Below are 17,896 nucleotides of genomic sequence, written 5' to 3'. Positions count from 1 at the left end.
AACATCTATTTCTTCTGAGAAATTGGGCTACTCTATCCACAATCTCCTCTGGAAGAACATACACAGTAGCCTGCAACATCCCTTTCATGTATGCCATTGAAGGTTCTGCTGGCCACTTCACAACAATGCTCAAGACAGCCCAAACCTAACAGTAATTGCACACCACTTTCTTTTAGATAGAAAAGTAAGTTGTAAAGCAATATAAGCAATCTTTCATCTAACAGCTATTTATTGAACTCCTATTACATTCTTTTGCCTGGGACTATGGAATTAATGATTGCCAGACATAAGTAATGACCTTGTAGAGCTTGAGTCCAATAAGGAAGACAGGCATTATTGGCTAACAATAACAATAGAAGCAAATGTAAAATTATCAGTGATAAGCGCCAAGAAAGAGCTGCAAGGCAGGTCCACGAAGGTAGACTTGAGAAGCTAAAGCTTGAGCTTATACTGCGGGAAGTTAGGAGTCTGCCTGGTAAGTAGTGGAGAGGTAGAAGAGTGATCCAGACAGAAGGGGCCTCATGTGAGAAGACTCTGTGGCAAGAGAGAACATGGCTAGAGAGGTCGGAGCATAGAGGAATGAGGGAGGTGGTGCACATGAAAGCCAGAGTCTAAGGGAGGGGCCAGATCATACAGGCACTGGCAACTTATGTTTAGAAATAGAGTCTTTATCTTCAATGTAAAGGGGAATTTCTGAAGTGTCTTGTCTAAGCTTTGGTATCAACAGATTCATATTTGAAAGGGTTATTCTGCCAGGGTGAAGGTCGGATTGCATACAAGAAAGCCATTTTTAAGGCTAATAATGCAGTATTCCATTTTTTAAAAAAAAATGTTGTTCAGACTATGGCAGAAACTGACAGAAGAATTTAAAAGATGTTTTGAAGGTAAAAATTTCAGAATTCAGTGGTCGAGAGGATGACAGATAAAATAACCTGTCCAAATGAATGGTGGTGCCAGTCAATGAAAAGGGAACATAGAAATAGGACTTGGAGTAGAGCAGATATCAAAGCTTACCTATGACCCTGCAATTGCACTACTAGGTATTTACCCCAAAGATACAGATGTAGTGAAAAGAAGGGCCATCTGTAAAAAAAAAAAAAAAAAAAATTAAATAAAAAAAAAAAAAAGGAAGGGCCATCTCTACCCCAATGTTTATAGCAGCAATGGTCACAGTCGCCAAACTGTGGAAAGAACCAAGATGCCCTTCAACAGATGAATGGATAAGGAAGATGTGGTCCATATACACTATGGAGTATTATGCCTCCATCAGAAAGGATGAATACCCAACTTTTGTAGCAACACGAACAGGACTAGAAGAGATTATGCTGAGTGAAATAAGTCAAGCAGAGAGAGTCAATTATCATATGGTTTCACTTAGTTGTGGAGCATAACAAATAGCATGGAGGACAAGGGGAGTTAGAGAGGAGAAGGGAGTTAAGGGAAATTGGAAGAGGAGGTGAATCATGAAAGACTATGGACTCTGAAAAACAATCTGAGGGTTTTGAAGGGGTGGGGGGGTGGGAAGTTGGGGGAACCAGGAGATGGGTATTAGAGAAGGCATGGGTTGCATGGAGCGCCGGGTGTGGTACAAAAACAGTGAATACTGTTATGCTGAAAAAAATAAAAATAAAAAAAAATACATGAAGATCTCATACAACTCAATAGCCAAACAAAACAAAACACAGTCTGATTTTACAATGAGTAGAGGCTCTGAATAGACATTTTTCCAAAGAAGACATACAGATGGCCAATAGCTACTGGAAAGATGTTTGACCTCATTCATCATCAAGGAGCTTCCAATATATGTGCCAACTTTTCAGATGTTGTGCCTCATTAGCCCACTAAGAATGGATTATTGTTTATCTCATTTCCTTAAGACCCATAGGACAATTAACAGGATACAAATTATTCCTTAATGTCAAGATTCTTACCTAGTTTTTCATTCATAACTACTCAGTCAGAGCCTTTCTTTCCACAGCTTTGCTGTTAAAGTAAATGTTAAATACTCTGAGAATGCTGTGTAAAATAGTGTTGAAACTGTCATTGTAAGACTATGATCAATTCTCTCAAACTAAAGCAATCTAGTTTTCATAGTGCGAGGCAGGGGGGCATTTTATTATTAGTCTGTTTCCAAATTTTCCATAAGAAAAGCACAGTCATCATGCTAATATAATGGGTTGACCCTTTATAAAATAAACTTAACCTAAAATATATGAGTATATAATTAAATTTCTTAGTATGCTTTTGAGCTCTACAAAAGCTTCTAATACCTGGTACCAAGAACGTTTACCCAGAAGAACTCTTCTTTTCTTATATTCTCCAGATTTGGCAAGAGCCATCTTCCCAGGCACTCACTACAGAACACTTACTATATTTGTGAGATGGAAATTAATGAAAGTAACCACATCTAGAGATTTCATTATTGGCACAATTACATGACCACAATCAGTATAAGGAAACATCTCCAATTCCCCGCTTTGAACACAAAAATTTTAGTCCCAAGATTTCTGTTGGATGTCTCATTTCAGGATTCCAAACGAGTCCTACATACAATGGGTTAAAGGAAATCCAATCATATTTGGTGATGGGGTGGGAAGGTACAGAGGGAGGGATAGAAGGAGGGAGAGGGAAAAAGACTGATTTTAGTTCAGGAGACTCTGAGACCAGAAATTCTTCTCGAGTCAACCTGCCCACCATTATGCTTAGCCATATAAGTAAATGGCTAAAAAGAACAGGAAATACTAGAGGGTAACAGCAGATCAAACCTTTAATTCTAAGAGACTTTCCTCCTATGTTGAAGATTTCCAAACTTAGATCTAGTCCTTATCCATAATTATAAGCTGTGAATTTTCCCTGCATTTAGTAGATTAGTTCTTACTACATTGGGAACATTGGCCTCGGGCCATATTACTATCCAGATACTTTCTTAGGAAGATATAATGGACATGGGTTACATTTAAAATCTGTCCATAAACCTTTTCTTTTGAGTATTGCACCTTGTGTGGTCCATATGATTCTTATATCAAGTGGACAAACAACCCAGGCCCATCAATGAGGGTCTTTGCAGGAATACTGGGAGAGAAACTAATGGCTTCTGAGATTGATGGCTATGAAAATCGTGAATGTCTAGTGCAGCTGGGGCAGTCTTTCCTGCAACCTGGACAGATGTGAGGAAGAATAAAGACAACAGGGGGAAAAGAACAACAACAACAACAACAACAACAGAACCAACAATGGAACATCTACATGCAGCTGTTTGAAGTTATTCAAACCCTGAACTTTTAACTCTATGTGTGGATAAATTCCCTTGTGTTTAAACTACTTTGCACTGGGTTTCTACTACTTATAACCAAAGGAATTGGACTGATGAAGAGAAGGAAAACAGGGTTTGAAGGGACAGTGAGGACAGGAAGGTCTTAGAACTATAGCTAGACAATAGCCTTACAACAGCATTTATGACAGGAAGGTGGCTGGTTCCCCATTGGTTCCCTTCATTTGTCTTTTTAAAAAAAATTTATTTTTTTTTTCAGCATAACAGTATTCATTGTTTTTGCACCACTCCCAGTGCTACGTGCAATCCATGCCCTCTCTAATACCTACCACCTGGTTCCCACAACCTCCCACCCCCTGCCCCTAAAAAACCCTCAGATTGTTTTTCAGAGTCCATAGTCTCTCATGGTTCACCTCTCCTTCCAATTTCTCTCAACTCCCTTCTCCTCTCTAACTCCCCTTGTCCTCCATGCTATTTGTTATGTCCACAACTAAGTGAAACCATATGATAATTGACTCTCTCTGCTTGACTTATTTCACTCAGCATAATCTCTTCCAGTCCCGTCCATGTTGCCACAAAAATTGGGTATTCATCCTTTCTGATAGAGGCATAATACTCCATAGTGTATATGGACCACATCTTCCTTATCCATTCATCTGTTGAAGGGCATCTTGGTTCTTTCCAGTTTGGCGACTGTGGCCATTGCTGCTATAAACATTGGGGTACAGAAGGCCCTTCTTTTCACTACATCTGTATCTTTGGGGTAAATACCCAGTAGTGCAATTGCAGGGTCAGAGGGAAGTTCTATTTTTAATTTCTTGAGGAGTCTCCACACTCTTCTCCAAAGAGGCTTCACCAACGTGCATTCCCACCAACAGTGTAAGAGGGTTCCCCTTTCTCCACATCAACTCCAACATATGTTGTTTCCTGTCTTGTTAATTTTGGCCATTCTAACTGGGGTAAGGTAGTATCTCAATGTGGTTTTAATTTGCATCTCCCTGATGGCTAGTGATGATGAACATTTTTTCATGTGTCTGATAGCCATTTGTATGTCTTCATTGGAGAAGTGTCTGTTCATATCTTCTGCCCATTTTTTTATATAATTGTCTGTTTTATGTGTGTTGAGTTTGAGGAGTTCTTTATAGATCCTGGATATCAACCTTCTGTCTTTACTCTCATTTGCAAATATCTTCTCCCATTCTGTGGGTTGCCTCTTTGTTTTGTTGACTGTTTCCTTTGCTGTGCAGAAGCTTTTGATCTTGATGAAGTCCCAAAAGTTCATCTTTGCTTTTGTTTCCTTTGCCTTTGGAGACATATCTTGAAAGAAGTTGCTCTGGCTGATATTGAAGAGGTTACTGCCTATGTTCTCCTCTAGGGTTCTGATGGAATCCTGTCTCATGTCGAGGTGTTTTATCCATTTCGAGTTTATCTTTGTGTACGGTGTAAGAGAATGGTCAAGTTTCATTCTTCTACATATAGCTGCCCAGTTTTCCCAGCACCATTTATTGAAGAGACTGTCTTTTTTCCACTGGATATTTTTTCCTGTTTTGTTAAAGATTATTTGACCATAGAGTTGAGGGTCTATATCTGGGCTCTCTACTCTGTTCCACTGGTCTATGTGTCTGTTTTTATGCCAGTACCATGCTATCTTGGTGATCACAGCTTTGTAATAATGCTTGAAATCAGGTAACGTAATGCCCCCAGTTCTATTTTTGTTTTTCAACATTTCCTTAGCGATTCAGGGTCTCTTCTGATTCCATACAAATTTTTGGATTATTTCCTCCAGCTCTTTGAAAAATACTGATGGAATTTTGATAGGAATGGCATTAAAAGTATAGATTGCTCTAGGCAGTATAGACATTTTAACAATGTTTATTCTTCTGATCCAAGAGCATGGAATGGTCTTTCATCTTTTTATGTCTTCTTCAATTTCTTTCATGAGTGTTCTGTAGTTCCCTGAGTACAGATCCTTTACTTCTTTGGTTAGGTTTATTCCCAGGAATCTTATGGTTCTTGGTGCTATAGTAAATAGAATTGCTTCTCTAATTTCCCTTTCTGTATTTTCATTGTTAGTGTATAAGAAAGCCACTGATTTCTGTACATTGACTTTGTATCCTGCCACGTTGCTGAATTGCTGTATGAGTTCTAGTAGTTTGGGGGTGGAGTCTTTTGGGTTTTCCATAAAAAGTATCATGTCATCTGCGAAGAGAGAGAGTTTGACTTCTTCATTACCAATTTGGATACCTTTTATTTCTCTTTGTTGTCTGATTGCTGTTGCTAGGACTTCTAATATTATGTTGAACATGAGTGGTGAGAGTGGGCCTCCTTGTCGTGTTCCTGATCTCAAAAGGAAGGCTGCAAGCTTTTTCCCATTGAGGATGATATTTGCTATGGGTCTTTCATAGATAGATTTTATGAAGTTCAGGAATATTCCGTCTATCTTTATACTTGGAAGTCTTTTAATCAGGAACGGATGCTGGATTTTGTCAAATGCTTTTTCTGCATCAATTGAGAGGACCATGTGGTTCTTCTCTTTTCTCTTATTAATTTGTTCTATCACATTGATTGATTTGCAAATGTTGAACCATCCTTGTTGCCCAGGAATGAATCCCACCTGGTCATGGTGGATAATCTTTTTAATGTGCTGTTGGATCCTGTTTGCTAGGATCTTGTTGAGAATCTTAGCATCCATATTCATCAGTGACATTGGTCTCAAATTCTCCTTTTTGGTAGGGTCTTTGCCTAGTTTGGGGATCAAGGTAATGCTGGCTTCATAGAAAGAGTCTGGAAGTTTTCTTTCTGCTTCAAGTTTTTGAAACAGCTTCAGGAGAATAGGTGTTATTTCTTCTTTGAACGTTTGGTAGAATTCCCCAGGGAATTCATCAGGTCCTGGGATCTTGCTTTTGGGGAGGTTTTTGATCACTGCTTCAATCTCATTACTAGATATCAGTCTATTCAGGTTGTTGATTTCTTCCTGGTTCAATTTTGGGAGTTTATAGTTTTCCAGGAATGCATCCATTTCATCTAGGTTGCTTAGCTTATTGGCATATAACTGTTGATAATAGCTTCTGATGATTGTTTCTACTTCCTTGGTGTTCGTTGTGATCTCTCCCTTTTCATTCATAATTTTATGAATTTGGGCTTTCTCTCTTTTCTTTTGGATTAGTGTGGCCAATGGTTTATTGATCTTATTGATTCTTTCAAAAACCAAGCTTCAAGTTTCATTGATATGTTCTACTGTATCTCTGGTTTCTACCTCATTGACCTCAGCTCTAATCTTGATGATTTCCCTTCTTATGTGTGGAGTTGGTTTGATTTGTTGTTGATTCTCCAGTTCTTTAAGGTGTAGAGATAGCTGCTGTGTTCTGGATTTTTCAATTTTTTTGAGGGAGGCTTGGATGGATATGTATTTCCCATACATATATGTATGTATGGGATACATAATACATATATGGACCATATGGTCCATACATATATGGACTGCCTTTGCTGTATCCCATAGCTTTTGGACCGAAGTGTCTTCATTCTCATTGGTTTCCATAAATTGTTTCAAGTCTTCTTCTCCACGTTGATCCAAGCATTCTTAAGCAAGGTGCTCTTTAGCTTCCAGGTGTTTGTGTTCATTCTGAACTTTTCCTTGTGATCGAGCTCCAGTTTCAAAGCATTGTGATCTGAGAATATGCAGGGAATAATCTCAGTCCTTTGGTATCAGTTGAGTCCTGATTTGTGACCCAGTACATGGTCTATTATGGAGAAGGTTCCATGTGCACTTGAGAAGAATGAGTATTCTGTTGTTTTAGGGTGGAATGTTCTGTATATATCTATGAGGTCTATCTGGTTCAATGTGTCATTCAGTGCTCTTGTTTCTTTATTGATTTTCTGCTCGATGATCTATTTCTGAGAGAGGCATGTTAAGGTCTTCTACTACTAGTGTATTCCTATCAATATGACTCATTAGCTTGATTAACGGTTTTCTTATGTAATTGGCTGCTCCCGTATTGGGGGCATAGATATTTACAATTGTTAGATCATCTTGGTGGGTAGTCCATTTAAGAATTATATAGTGTCCTTCTGTATCTCTGACTACAGTCTTAGTTTAAAATCTAATTTATCTGATATGAGAATCGCTACCCTGCCTTCTTTTGAGGCCCATTGGCATGAAAGATGCTTCTCCATCCCTTCCCTTTTTTCTGGGTGTATCTTTAGGTTCAAAATGGGTCTCTTGTAGACAACATATGGATGGGTCCTGTCATTTTATCCAATCTGTAACCCTGTGCCATTTTATGGGCACATTTAGGCCATTCACATTGAGAGTGATTATTGATAGATATGTTTTTATTGACATCGTGTTACCTTTGAAGTCTTTCTTTCTCTAGATTGTCTCTATATTTCTGTTCAATGCTATTCTTAGGATCATTCCTCTTTTATAGAACCCCCTTTAATATTTCCTGCAGTGTCAGCTTGGTGGTTGCATAGTCTTTTAAGCCTTGCCAGTCTTGGAAACTCTTTATCTCTGCATCCATTTTGAATGTCAGTCTTGCTGGATAAAGTATTCTTGGCTGCATGTTCTTCTCACTCCGTGCCCTGAATATATCTTGCCAGCCCTTACTGGTTTGCCAGGTCTCTGTGGACAGGTCTGACATTATATCCTGATGGGCTTTCCTCTGTAAGTAAGGAGCCTCTTTGACCTAGCAGCTTTCAAGAGATTATATCTACAATTATGATTCCTCAATTTGACTATCAGGTGCCTTGACGTTTTTCTGGAATCTATAGTCTTGGGTGGAGACCGTTCGGCCTCTAGGACATGAACGCTGGCTCCATTCATGCAATTGGGAAAATGTTCATGAAGAACTTCTTCCACTCTATCTTCTATACTTCTTTCTTTCTCCTCCCCTTCAGGGATTCCAACAATTCTGACGTTGGAATGTTTCATGGCATCATTTATTTCCCTGATTCTGTTTTTGTGGCTTCTAAGCTGCTTGTTCCAGGCTTCCTCCTGATCCTTTCTATCCGTTTGTCCTCAGATCATTAATTCTATCTTCTGTCTCAGTTACCCTAGTTTTGAGAGAATTTAGATTAGATTGGAACTCATTGAGAGTACTGTGAAGCTCATCCCTGGTAGCTTTCAGCTCTTCCCTAACATTGAAAACATGATCTGGTCGCTTTCAGTTCAGCCCTAATCAATTCCGTTTGGTCATTCATGGCTTTCTCAAACCTAGCTATTGCCTGGATAATTGTTAGCCTGAATTCTCTTTCTGATATATTGTCTATGTTGATAGCCATTAGCTCTGTTGCAGAAGGTCCATTCTCTGTATTTTTCTTCTGTGGGCATTCCTCCTCCTAGTCATTTTGGTGAGATGGCTGAACGGATGTAGCTGGATGTATCAACAGTGGTGAGTCAAGGTGCAACCTGGAATGCTTCTGAGAAATCAGGGTTCCCCACCCAATGAGAGAAAAAAGAAAAGAAAGAGAAAAAGAGAGAGAGAGAGGAAAGAAAGGGAAGATTAAAGAGAAGGTTCAGCCTAAATGGGCCCCAAGCTGATTTATGAAGTATACAAACAAAAACAGACAAACAAAAAGACTGATAAAAGTATATGACAAGAGAAAAAAATATATATATAAGCAAATAAAGGAAGTACCTTGTCAAAAAGAACCCCAAGTGTAAGATTTATATACTATTAGGACAAACACAAAAACACAGAAACACTGGTGGAAGAAAAAGATGGGAGAGTGGTTATAAATTCTCAGTGTGGGCAAGGAAGGTTGTTTTGATTCTTCCTGGATGTATCTTGATATCTTTGTTAAAGGACTCAACTTTCCTAAAATAAAGGGGGATTAAAAATTGGTTTACCTATAAGGGTAGCATTGATTGGGGAAAGGGGATTACCTTAAAGTTTAACTCTATATGAATATTAGAAAATACCCAACTTTTGTAGCAACATGGACGGGACTGGAAGAGATTATGCTGAGTGAAATAGGTCAAGCAGAGAGAGTCCATTATCATATGGTTTCACTTATTTGTGGAGCATAACAAATAGCATGGAGGACATGGGGAGATGGAGAGGAGAGGGGATTTGGGGGAAGTTGGAAGGGGAGATGAACCATGGGAGACTATGGACTCTGAAAAACAATCTGAGGGTTTTGAAGGGGCGGGGTGTGGGAGGTTGGGGTACCAGGTGGTGGGTATTATAGAGGGCTCGGATTGCATGGAGCACTGGATGTGGTGCTAAAATAATGAATACTGTTATGCTGAAAATAAATAAAAAACAAATTAAAAAGAAGAAAATAAAAATAAAAAAAGGAATAAACTAGACTAGACTAAACTAAAGTTTAAAAAAATTAAAAAAATAGAAATGCAAAAGGAAAACACAGGTGTATGTATCAAAAAGTTCAGGTTAGAAGGTTATTATGGAATTTGATGTACTGGACATCTCACTGTGCTGGTAAATAGGTTAAAAATTATCTATATTTTAAAAAATGAGCCAGAATAGTGGGAATGAATTAAAAATAAAAGTTGTCCTATGAAGTAGTGGTGGTTGTTCTCTTGTTGTCTTTTTTTTTTTTTCCTTTCCTGGTTGGTTTTCTGGGGGAGGGGCCTGCCGCGTGAGTTTTCAGTCAATGATGTTCTCTGAGTTAAGTCCTCCCACCCCCCTCAAGACAATGGTCTCTGAGGAAACTGTTTTTTTCAGGATTTTGTTCTCTGGATGTTTTTATGTTTGTTCACTTTTGTTTTTCTCTCTCACCTTGACCGCTTTTGATGGTTTTTGTAGGTTTAGAGGAAAGCAAACTGCACCCTCACCTCCCTCTCAGAGAGAAACCTCAGTCTGGCTGCAGAGCCCAAATAAATCCCCCCTTGGCCGCTGGCAGAACAGGTTCCCAGTGGCGGTCCCTGGGGAGACAGGATTTTTTGCTTGTACCCAAAACCATGGCAGAGGAGGCTGTCTGTGCAGCTTGACTGCCAGAGAAGTTCCAAGCAGTGATCGATCACACACTGAGATTTTCCCGCTGGCCCCAGCTGGGGCTGGGAGTCCCTGGTCTTTCAGGGGTCCGAGAGCACTGGGCTGGCGCCTGTGCACACCTCTCTCAGGGGAGGGCGTGTGGCACGACTTGGACTCTGATAGCAGGGCAGGGCACTCGCGTGAGGACTGCAAAAAGGTTGTGCTTCTGTTGGCTGGTGAGGCCCCCAGCCCCTCACAGGAGCTGCGCCCCACGCACTCTCAGGCATGCTAATGGTTCTTGGACTAAGACCAGGTTCCTCTGCCGCACTCTCTCTGGCTCTGCGCCAGGGGTGGCTGTCCTGGGTGTGGGGACTTAAGCCCCTGTCTCTAACACCCTGATTCCCATAATTTCCCCCCCAGTGATCCTTTGCTCTTTTTGAGTGCTTTCTACCAGACTTCGGAGTTAATGCTGGTCCTCAGACGCAGGGCACTCTCGTATTGGGATATTACTTTCCAATGGGTCACCTCTGGTGGCTCCTTCCCCCTTTTGTTTATCTTCCGATGTTAGTCTGACTTTCCCACTCCACTTTACCTGCCCACTGGCGTCTTCTGCTCCGGTAGAGATCCATACGTGTATAATTCTGATCTCAGGCTGATTTCGTGGGTGATCAGAGTTCTTTGGAAGGTAATCAGCTCACTTTAGGGTACAGGTTGAAAGGGCGCGTCCTCCTACTTCCCTGCCATCTTGTCTCCCCTTCATTTGTCCTTTCTAGGCCAAAGACAGTTTGCTAAACCAGAATATGTTAACAGAGTTAGGTCAGAGCTGAAAAGTGGGTGGAATTGCCTTTTACTTTTTGCTTCTGCTTTAGGCACGCTTAGGCACACTGATCTCTCCCTTCTCCTTCCTCAAACACAACCTCAGTACTCCCCTCACTTCAAAATATCATTTCTAGGAGAGTTCAACTCTCAGCACAGCTGACATTCTTAGCCTCCTTCTCCTCCTGCCTATATTCTCTGCCAGCTCATACCCTTGGACCAGACAGGGAACTCCTGGCCAAGACCACTTTACATCTGACTTCTCGTGGTGTAACCCAGTTTAAGTTGCCCAACGCCCTTTCATTTACAAACCCCCCAGAGAAACTCCTTTCCCTTGGGCTGAGATTTCAACCATTTAAACCAATTAATCCTGTGCATATGCGATGCATATTATAAATCTTATTCCACCTACAAATTCTTATTTAATACTGTAACTCTAGCCTTATAGTCTATGAGCCCGTATTTGAGGGAGAGTTATAACCAAATGTCCCTAAACAGCTTGTAATCTTTAAAAAACGTAAAAAATGAAAAATAGCAGTGCCAGAAGTTTAAAAATAGGAAACTGGTGCCATCTTGTGGTTACAAAGAAGTAAAAATAAAAATTTTATCTCACTTTTTCAATATATTAAAGAATCATTGCCAAAATCAGGCCCACCTTAAACAATAGTTTCTCTCAGTGTTCTGAAATTCCCAGATAAAACCTCTTATTCCTACTTTAGAATATTGTTCATGTGGAGAGTTTCCTTGTCAATCAGATTTATTGCTATCTCAGCCAGAAAAATCTAATTTCCTGAAAAAATAGTTTCCATGATTATACTTTGATTTTTGAATCAGAGACAGATCTTAATTCTGAATGCTAAGGTAATGCATTCATGGAAAAGAGCTCTAAGACATTTTTTAGGCATTAACATGATAATCAGCAAATGTCTTTGAGAGATTATTCCAAGCACTGGAAACAACATACGACTGGATTTTTTTTAAGAGTCCATGAAAGTATAGGTTGACTTCCAGAAAATGTAACGCTATGGAAAGTGTTAAAATCCTTCTTCCCAGAAATGTTTGGAGTGACCAAAGACATAAGATGAGCATGAGCTAAAATGTCCTCCCAAATGCTGCACATTTTATAGACTAAAGGAAAATGCCATGAACTAACTAACAAGCATCCTTACTTTGAATACAAAATGGTGCCAACTAGAAGCAGACCTTCTTCTGCATTATAAAGGCATCCCTATACTTCACACCTGTCCATGAAGACTAAAAGGATATCCCTATAAGTAATAATATTTGGGTGTTCTGCATTTATACTAACATATAGGACCTCCTAGTATAAGTTGATACAGTAATTTAAATAATTTATGTTCAAATTTAATAATATACCTCATTAAGAAACATGTTCGTGGGCACCTAGGTGGCTCAGTCATTAAGCATCCGCCTTTGGCTCAGGTCATGAATTCAGGGTCCTGGAATGGAGCCCCTCTTCAGACTCACTGCTCTTTGGGAAGCCTGCTTCTCCCTCTTCCACTCTGCCTGCTTGTGTTCCTGCTCTTGCTGTCTCTCTCAATCAAATGAATGAATGAATGAATAAATAAATAAATAAGTAAATAAATAAAATCTTAAAAATACAAGAAACACATTTGTACTTTATAGTACTAGAAAGTAAATATACAGGAGAGCCTGCATGGCTCAGTTAGTTTAGCATCTGCCTTTAGCTCAGGTCATGATCTCAGGGTCCTAGGATCTAGCCCCATGTAGGGCTCCCTGCTCAACCAGGAGCCTGCTTCTCCCTCTCCCTCATCCCAACCCCCACAACTCATGTGCTTTCTTTCTCTCTCTCAAATAAATAAATGGAATCTTTTTTTTTTAAAGTAAATGTACAAATTTGCACTATTTTCCTGACGGGAGTTATTGATAGGAACAATGAGAATAGAAATAGTAGCAGACTTAGAGGATGATTGTGGAGCTTACCAGAGCAAGAAGAAAAGAAAAAAAAGTGAAGAATGGAAGAGCCAGGGAGGGAAGAGAGAAGGAGAGTAAAAAGGTATTACATAAGCATAGGGTAAAATTGTTGTGTGATGATCACATGTGGCTGAGAAAATTAAAGAGTAGTAATAATAAAAGCCAACATTTGTTGAACACTCACCATATGCCAGGTGGAATGTGAAATTCTGACTGTGTAATATTTAATCATCTTTGAAAAAGAAAAAAAAGTAGGTGAGCTTCCTAACACTACTAGAATTAGACAGCTAGATGGGATATTTTGCAGAATTTTTCTCTAACTTCAAAATTCCAGAGATGGCTTTTAATGTATAGGACATTCTGCTTCAGAACCTTGCATGGTGTCCGTACATTAACTAAACAAATATTCCAGACTTTTTTTTAAAGGAGATAATGAAACATTTTTAAGTATCCTAAAGTCAGGATAAAATGGCCATATATGCACAAATTTTTGAAATCTCTCTCTTTCTTTAAAGATTTATTTAATAATAAATAAAGAGAGAGAGAGAGCAAGCATGCATGCAAGGGGGGGCAGAAGGAGAGGGAAGGAGAGAGAGAATCTCAAGCAGACTTCCCACTGAGCGTGGAGCCTGACATGGGGACCAATTCCACAACCCATGAGATCACGACCCATGTGATGACCACCTGAGCCGAAATCAAGAGTCAGATGCTTAACCAGCTGAGCCACCCAGGTGCCCTTCTTGAAATCCCTTTCGAAATGACTCTTGAAAGTGAATGACATGAACTTAAAAAATAAAAACAGTAAAGAACAGGTCTTTCATGATGAAACAAACAAACAAACAAAAGGTCCAATCTTATAACACAATCTTGCACCAAATTAAGGTATAATGCCAGGAATGGAAAAGGGACTCCCTTTCTGGAGAAAAGTATGCAAAGTAGCAGCAAGTGGGAAAATTCTGGAAAACCCGCAGTGCTGACAGGTCTGGAGCAGAAAGAGCATAGCTGGTTTCTAGCCTCTTTCCCATCTTGGCAAAAAGGGCTCAAGGTCCACACTTGGAAGAATGGTCAAATTTATCTTCCACTTTGGCCCAAGGAGAAAAAGCTGAAGGGCCAAAACGCAATCACCATTTTTACACTCCTGGCAGTGAAAGTAGCTGTGATTCAGGTAAGAGAGGAAAATCCAGAACTATTTTTTTTTCACATTTGAATGTCTCTGTCATCTAACTGCTTAAAACATCTACAGCAAAAGAAATTTTCCATCTCCCAGATGGAAGAGTGAGTGATAATACAATCATCATTCCTTGTATTTTCCTTTACCTTTGCATAGAAGAGTTATCTTGTGGGGCATTTTTAAAAAATTTTATTCTAAATGTGGGTTTCCGATTTTTTTTTTTAGATATCTTCTAAAATTCAGTCCATGAGGCATTATTAGCATAGAATTAATATGCATTTACCATAGTGAATAAAATATTTGTTATAAGAAAATAATGGCCCTTTCATACTCATTTGTGGATCTCTCTAGGACTTTCTAGGACCTTTCTTACTGCTAATAGAATTAGATTTTGCTTTAAGCTCTGAAATGGGACAGAATGGTATATTAATTGAATGATCTCAGTGGCCATTCTGAATTTAAAGATGAACATTCACTTCTGTTCTATTTCTTATTCGAAAATTTGTCCAGCTATATTGCCCAACATAGCCTCTCAGAGTTTCTGCAGTGAGGTTAAATAACAACAATAAAACATTAAAATGAAATTAAATCTTCCAAATTAAATTAAAATATTCCAAAAATCATATATCAACATGTGATACTCCTAAAATCAATAAAAAAACCCATTGTTAATTTCCCAGTGATATAATTAAAAGATATAAATCTTAAAAAATTAAAATCCAAAATCTTTTAGCTGAAGTCCCAAAGGGCTAAAGTGTGAAAAAATTCTGCTGTCCCTGTGCATTATGAATCCAAGAAATTAAAGTCCCCAATTGCAGTTTAAAGTCTAAATAATCATTTTCCTCAACTGCTCATTCTGCTCAATTTCAGTTAAATGAATTTTCCATGTCTTCATTCTTTTTTTTTAAAGGATTTATTTATTTTTTTGGCACACAGAGAGAGATCACAAGTAGGCAGAGAGGCAGGCAGAGAGAGAGAGGGAAGCAGGCTCCCTGCTGAGCAGAGAGTCTGATATGGGACTCGATCCCAGGACCCTGAAATCATGACCTGAGCTGAAGGCAGAGGCTTTAACCCACTGAGCCACCCAGGCACCCCATGTCTTCATTCTTTAAGCAGCTGCAGCCTGGACTGACTTTCTCTAGACTGGCTGCAGTTCAGGACCTCATATTTTGTGTCTGTTTGCTTGCCACACAGCTCAGCAGCCTCACTATGAAGGATCTACAGCATATAAAATTACACAGCAATTGTTTTTCACACCTACACATTAACAAAAATAAAACAATCCCCAAGTCTTAGGATAGTTAACCCAAACATAATTATGTTCCAAATCTCAGCACTTAAAGTCATCAAAAGTCATAGTAGAAACTCAAAAGTATCTGAAAAATATGTTTCAACTTTACTAGTCAACCTATGTTGCTTGTCTGGGGCCCATGATCATGACCCCCAAAACCAGTTAGGATTACCCAATAATGTCCATAGCAGCGCACCTGGGTAGCTGTTTGTTGGGTGACTGCGTTTGGCTCAGGTCATGATCCTGGAACCCCAGGACTGAATCCTGCATCAGGCTCACTTTTCGGTGAGGAGTCTGCTTCTCCCGCTGACCTCTCCTTTCAGGCTCGCTCTCTCTCTCTCATTCTTTCTTTCTCTCTCTCAAATTAATAAATGAAATCTTTGAAAAAAATGTTCATAACATTGTGCATAACAGCTAAAAAGTAAATAAAACAATCCCTCTCCTCTCTGCTTGTGCTCTCACTATCTCTCTCTTTCAAATAAATAAATAAAATCTTAAAAAAAAATCTTTCAGTGACGTCCTATCATACGTAAAACACACATTTTTAAAGACAGTCTACAAAGCACCCTGTATGATCTAGTTTACAATTTCATCTTCTACTATATATCCATGTATTTGATTTTTTAAAAATTTCTTTGTTACCTCAGATCTTTGCACTTTCCCCTTTTACTTTTGTGCTACAACTGAAGACTTTTTAAATAAGTCTTAAGATTCTTTTGATCAAACCAATATTTTAGATAACCTATTGGAGTTGTTTCAAACCTTCATAAAAGTATGGCCAGTTAAGGTTGTATCCAAATTCTTTGGCCCAGATAATAAGCCATGTCTTCCATTGGGAGCTGTAGGGACTCCCTGGAACATGCAGCCTATAGAAATGTTTCATTTAGCCTCCTAAGATTCTGAGATTACTGCTTCAACCCATGAACTAATGACAACCAATGACAACATGAACGTTTGTTCCCCACAAATCCAAAATTGTTAACCCTAGCTCCCCTGATAAATTTTGGGGACTCTTTGCAAGCCTCCAGGCTTGCTGCAATGGACAGATTCAAACTCTTAGTGTTTATGCAGTTTACACTGTCTAAATAGTGCAAATATAGAAGGATCTCTACATAGTGCTGCTTAATGAGGCCCACTATTCCCAATGCAGATTCGGTGTGGCCACTGCTGCCTTTCACTGACCAACCTTCAGAACAGGAGTCCCCTGTTGCTTATTTCTTCCAATGGTGTTTGCCAAGGTCTCCACTTTAGTGGGATCTCCAGCAGACATTCCCATGGTGAGTCTTGTACTGTACTCTTAATGGGTCAACATGAGTCAAATAGATGCTCTGTAGGGGCCTCTCCTGCTCTTCTGAGATGATCTGGTGATGAGAATAGCTGACTTTGATGGACAGCGATGGCACTGATGACTCCCCAGACTGTGGTATGGCCTTCTAGAGCTTGATAAAAAAAAAAATAAAAATGTTATAGCTTTTAAATCCAAAGTTAATTCTAAAAGTAACAGTGATGATAAGTAAATAACATAAATTTTTAATGACTGTCAATATAAGGAATTGTGCTGACCCAAGATCAATAAAACATGGTTCTTGACTTCTCCCTCCTTTACTATCTTGCACAATGATTCACAAATTTTGGAGTGCATTTAAAAATCTGGGAAAGGTGGGAGTGACATCACCAAAATAATGATGTAAGAGACCTCCATTCCTTCACAAAGATTAATAGTCAGAAAGCTATCCATGAACAAAAATGGCTTAGGAGTCCTCTTAAGAAATCTTAGCAACACAGTGAAACAAAAAAAAAAACTTGAGAATAATTGCACAAGAAAAGAAGAACGTTTCATTTTGCCTGCATCATCTCACCCCTCAAGCTGGCACTGCTCAGTGCCAAGAGTCCCCAGCCAGAAAGAGTTCTACTTACCAGAAGAGGAAAAGCAGAGTGAGGGACCAGCTTCTCCAGGCTTTCAGGATACTGCACAAAGGTCCCACTTCAGTTTTACCCCACCCAGAGACCAACAAAAGTGAGATATGCAGAGATGGCCAGGAACAACAAGAAACACAATAGCTACTAATAGCAGCCACGTAGCAGGACCCACTGCAGTGAAGCCCAGCACGTTTTGTCAGTGAAGAAATCAATTGCCAACTTAGCCTCCATGGAAGTAAGTTTCACTAAATTTCACTAAGGTAAAAACCTGCAGTTTTCACCAGCTTTCAGGTATTGGCGTTTGCTGACACCTGTTGTCGGGGTCTCTTCCCTATAAATCCCCCTGGCTGCAAAAAGAGCCTGGAAATTGCACCAGCAGCTAGCCCAGACCTCTGTTGTTGCACAAGTGTAAGATGCCAGTCCAGAACCCTGACACTTACCCCACCACCATGTGTGCACTTGGGGCTAGCCCACCTACCTGTGCACTTGCACACTGCAAGCCTGGCAAGCCTGACAATTGTCACTGGCCTCTG

General features: G+C 39.5%; 1 long non-coding RNA gene across 1 annotated transcript; it reads right to left on the bottom strand.

Moving 5' to 3' along the window:
- Positions 1-10,914: 10,914 nt before the first annotated feature.
- Positions 10,915-17,211, bottom strand: LOC116592525. Its single transcript, XR_004286503.1, has 3 exons — positions 17,007-17,211; positions 16,630-16,882; positions 10,915-10,997 (listed from the first exon to the last, which is right to left on the bottom strand). It is a non-coding gene; the product is annotated as an uncharacterized LOC116592525 (long non-coding RNA).
- Between the last annotated feature and the right edge of the window lie 685 nt (positions 17,212-17,896).

Source organism: Mustela erminea, chromosome 6 (genome assembly GCF_009829155.1).
Source record: "Mustela erminea isolate mMusErm1 chromosome 6, mMusErm1.Pri, whole genome shotgun sequence".
Lineage (NCBI taxonomy): Eukaryota > Metazoa > Chordata > Mammalia > Carnivora > Mustelidae > Mustela > Mustela erminea.
This window is presented reverse-complemented; position numbering and strand designations above follow the sequence as displayed.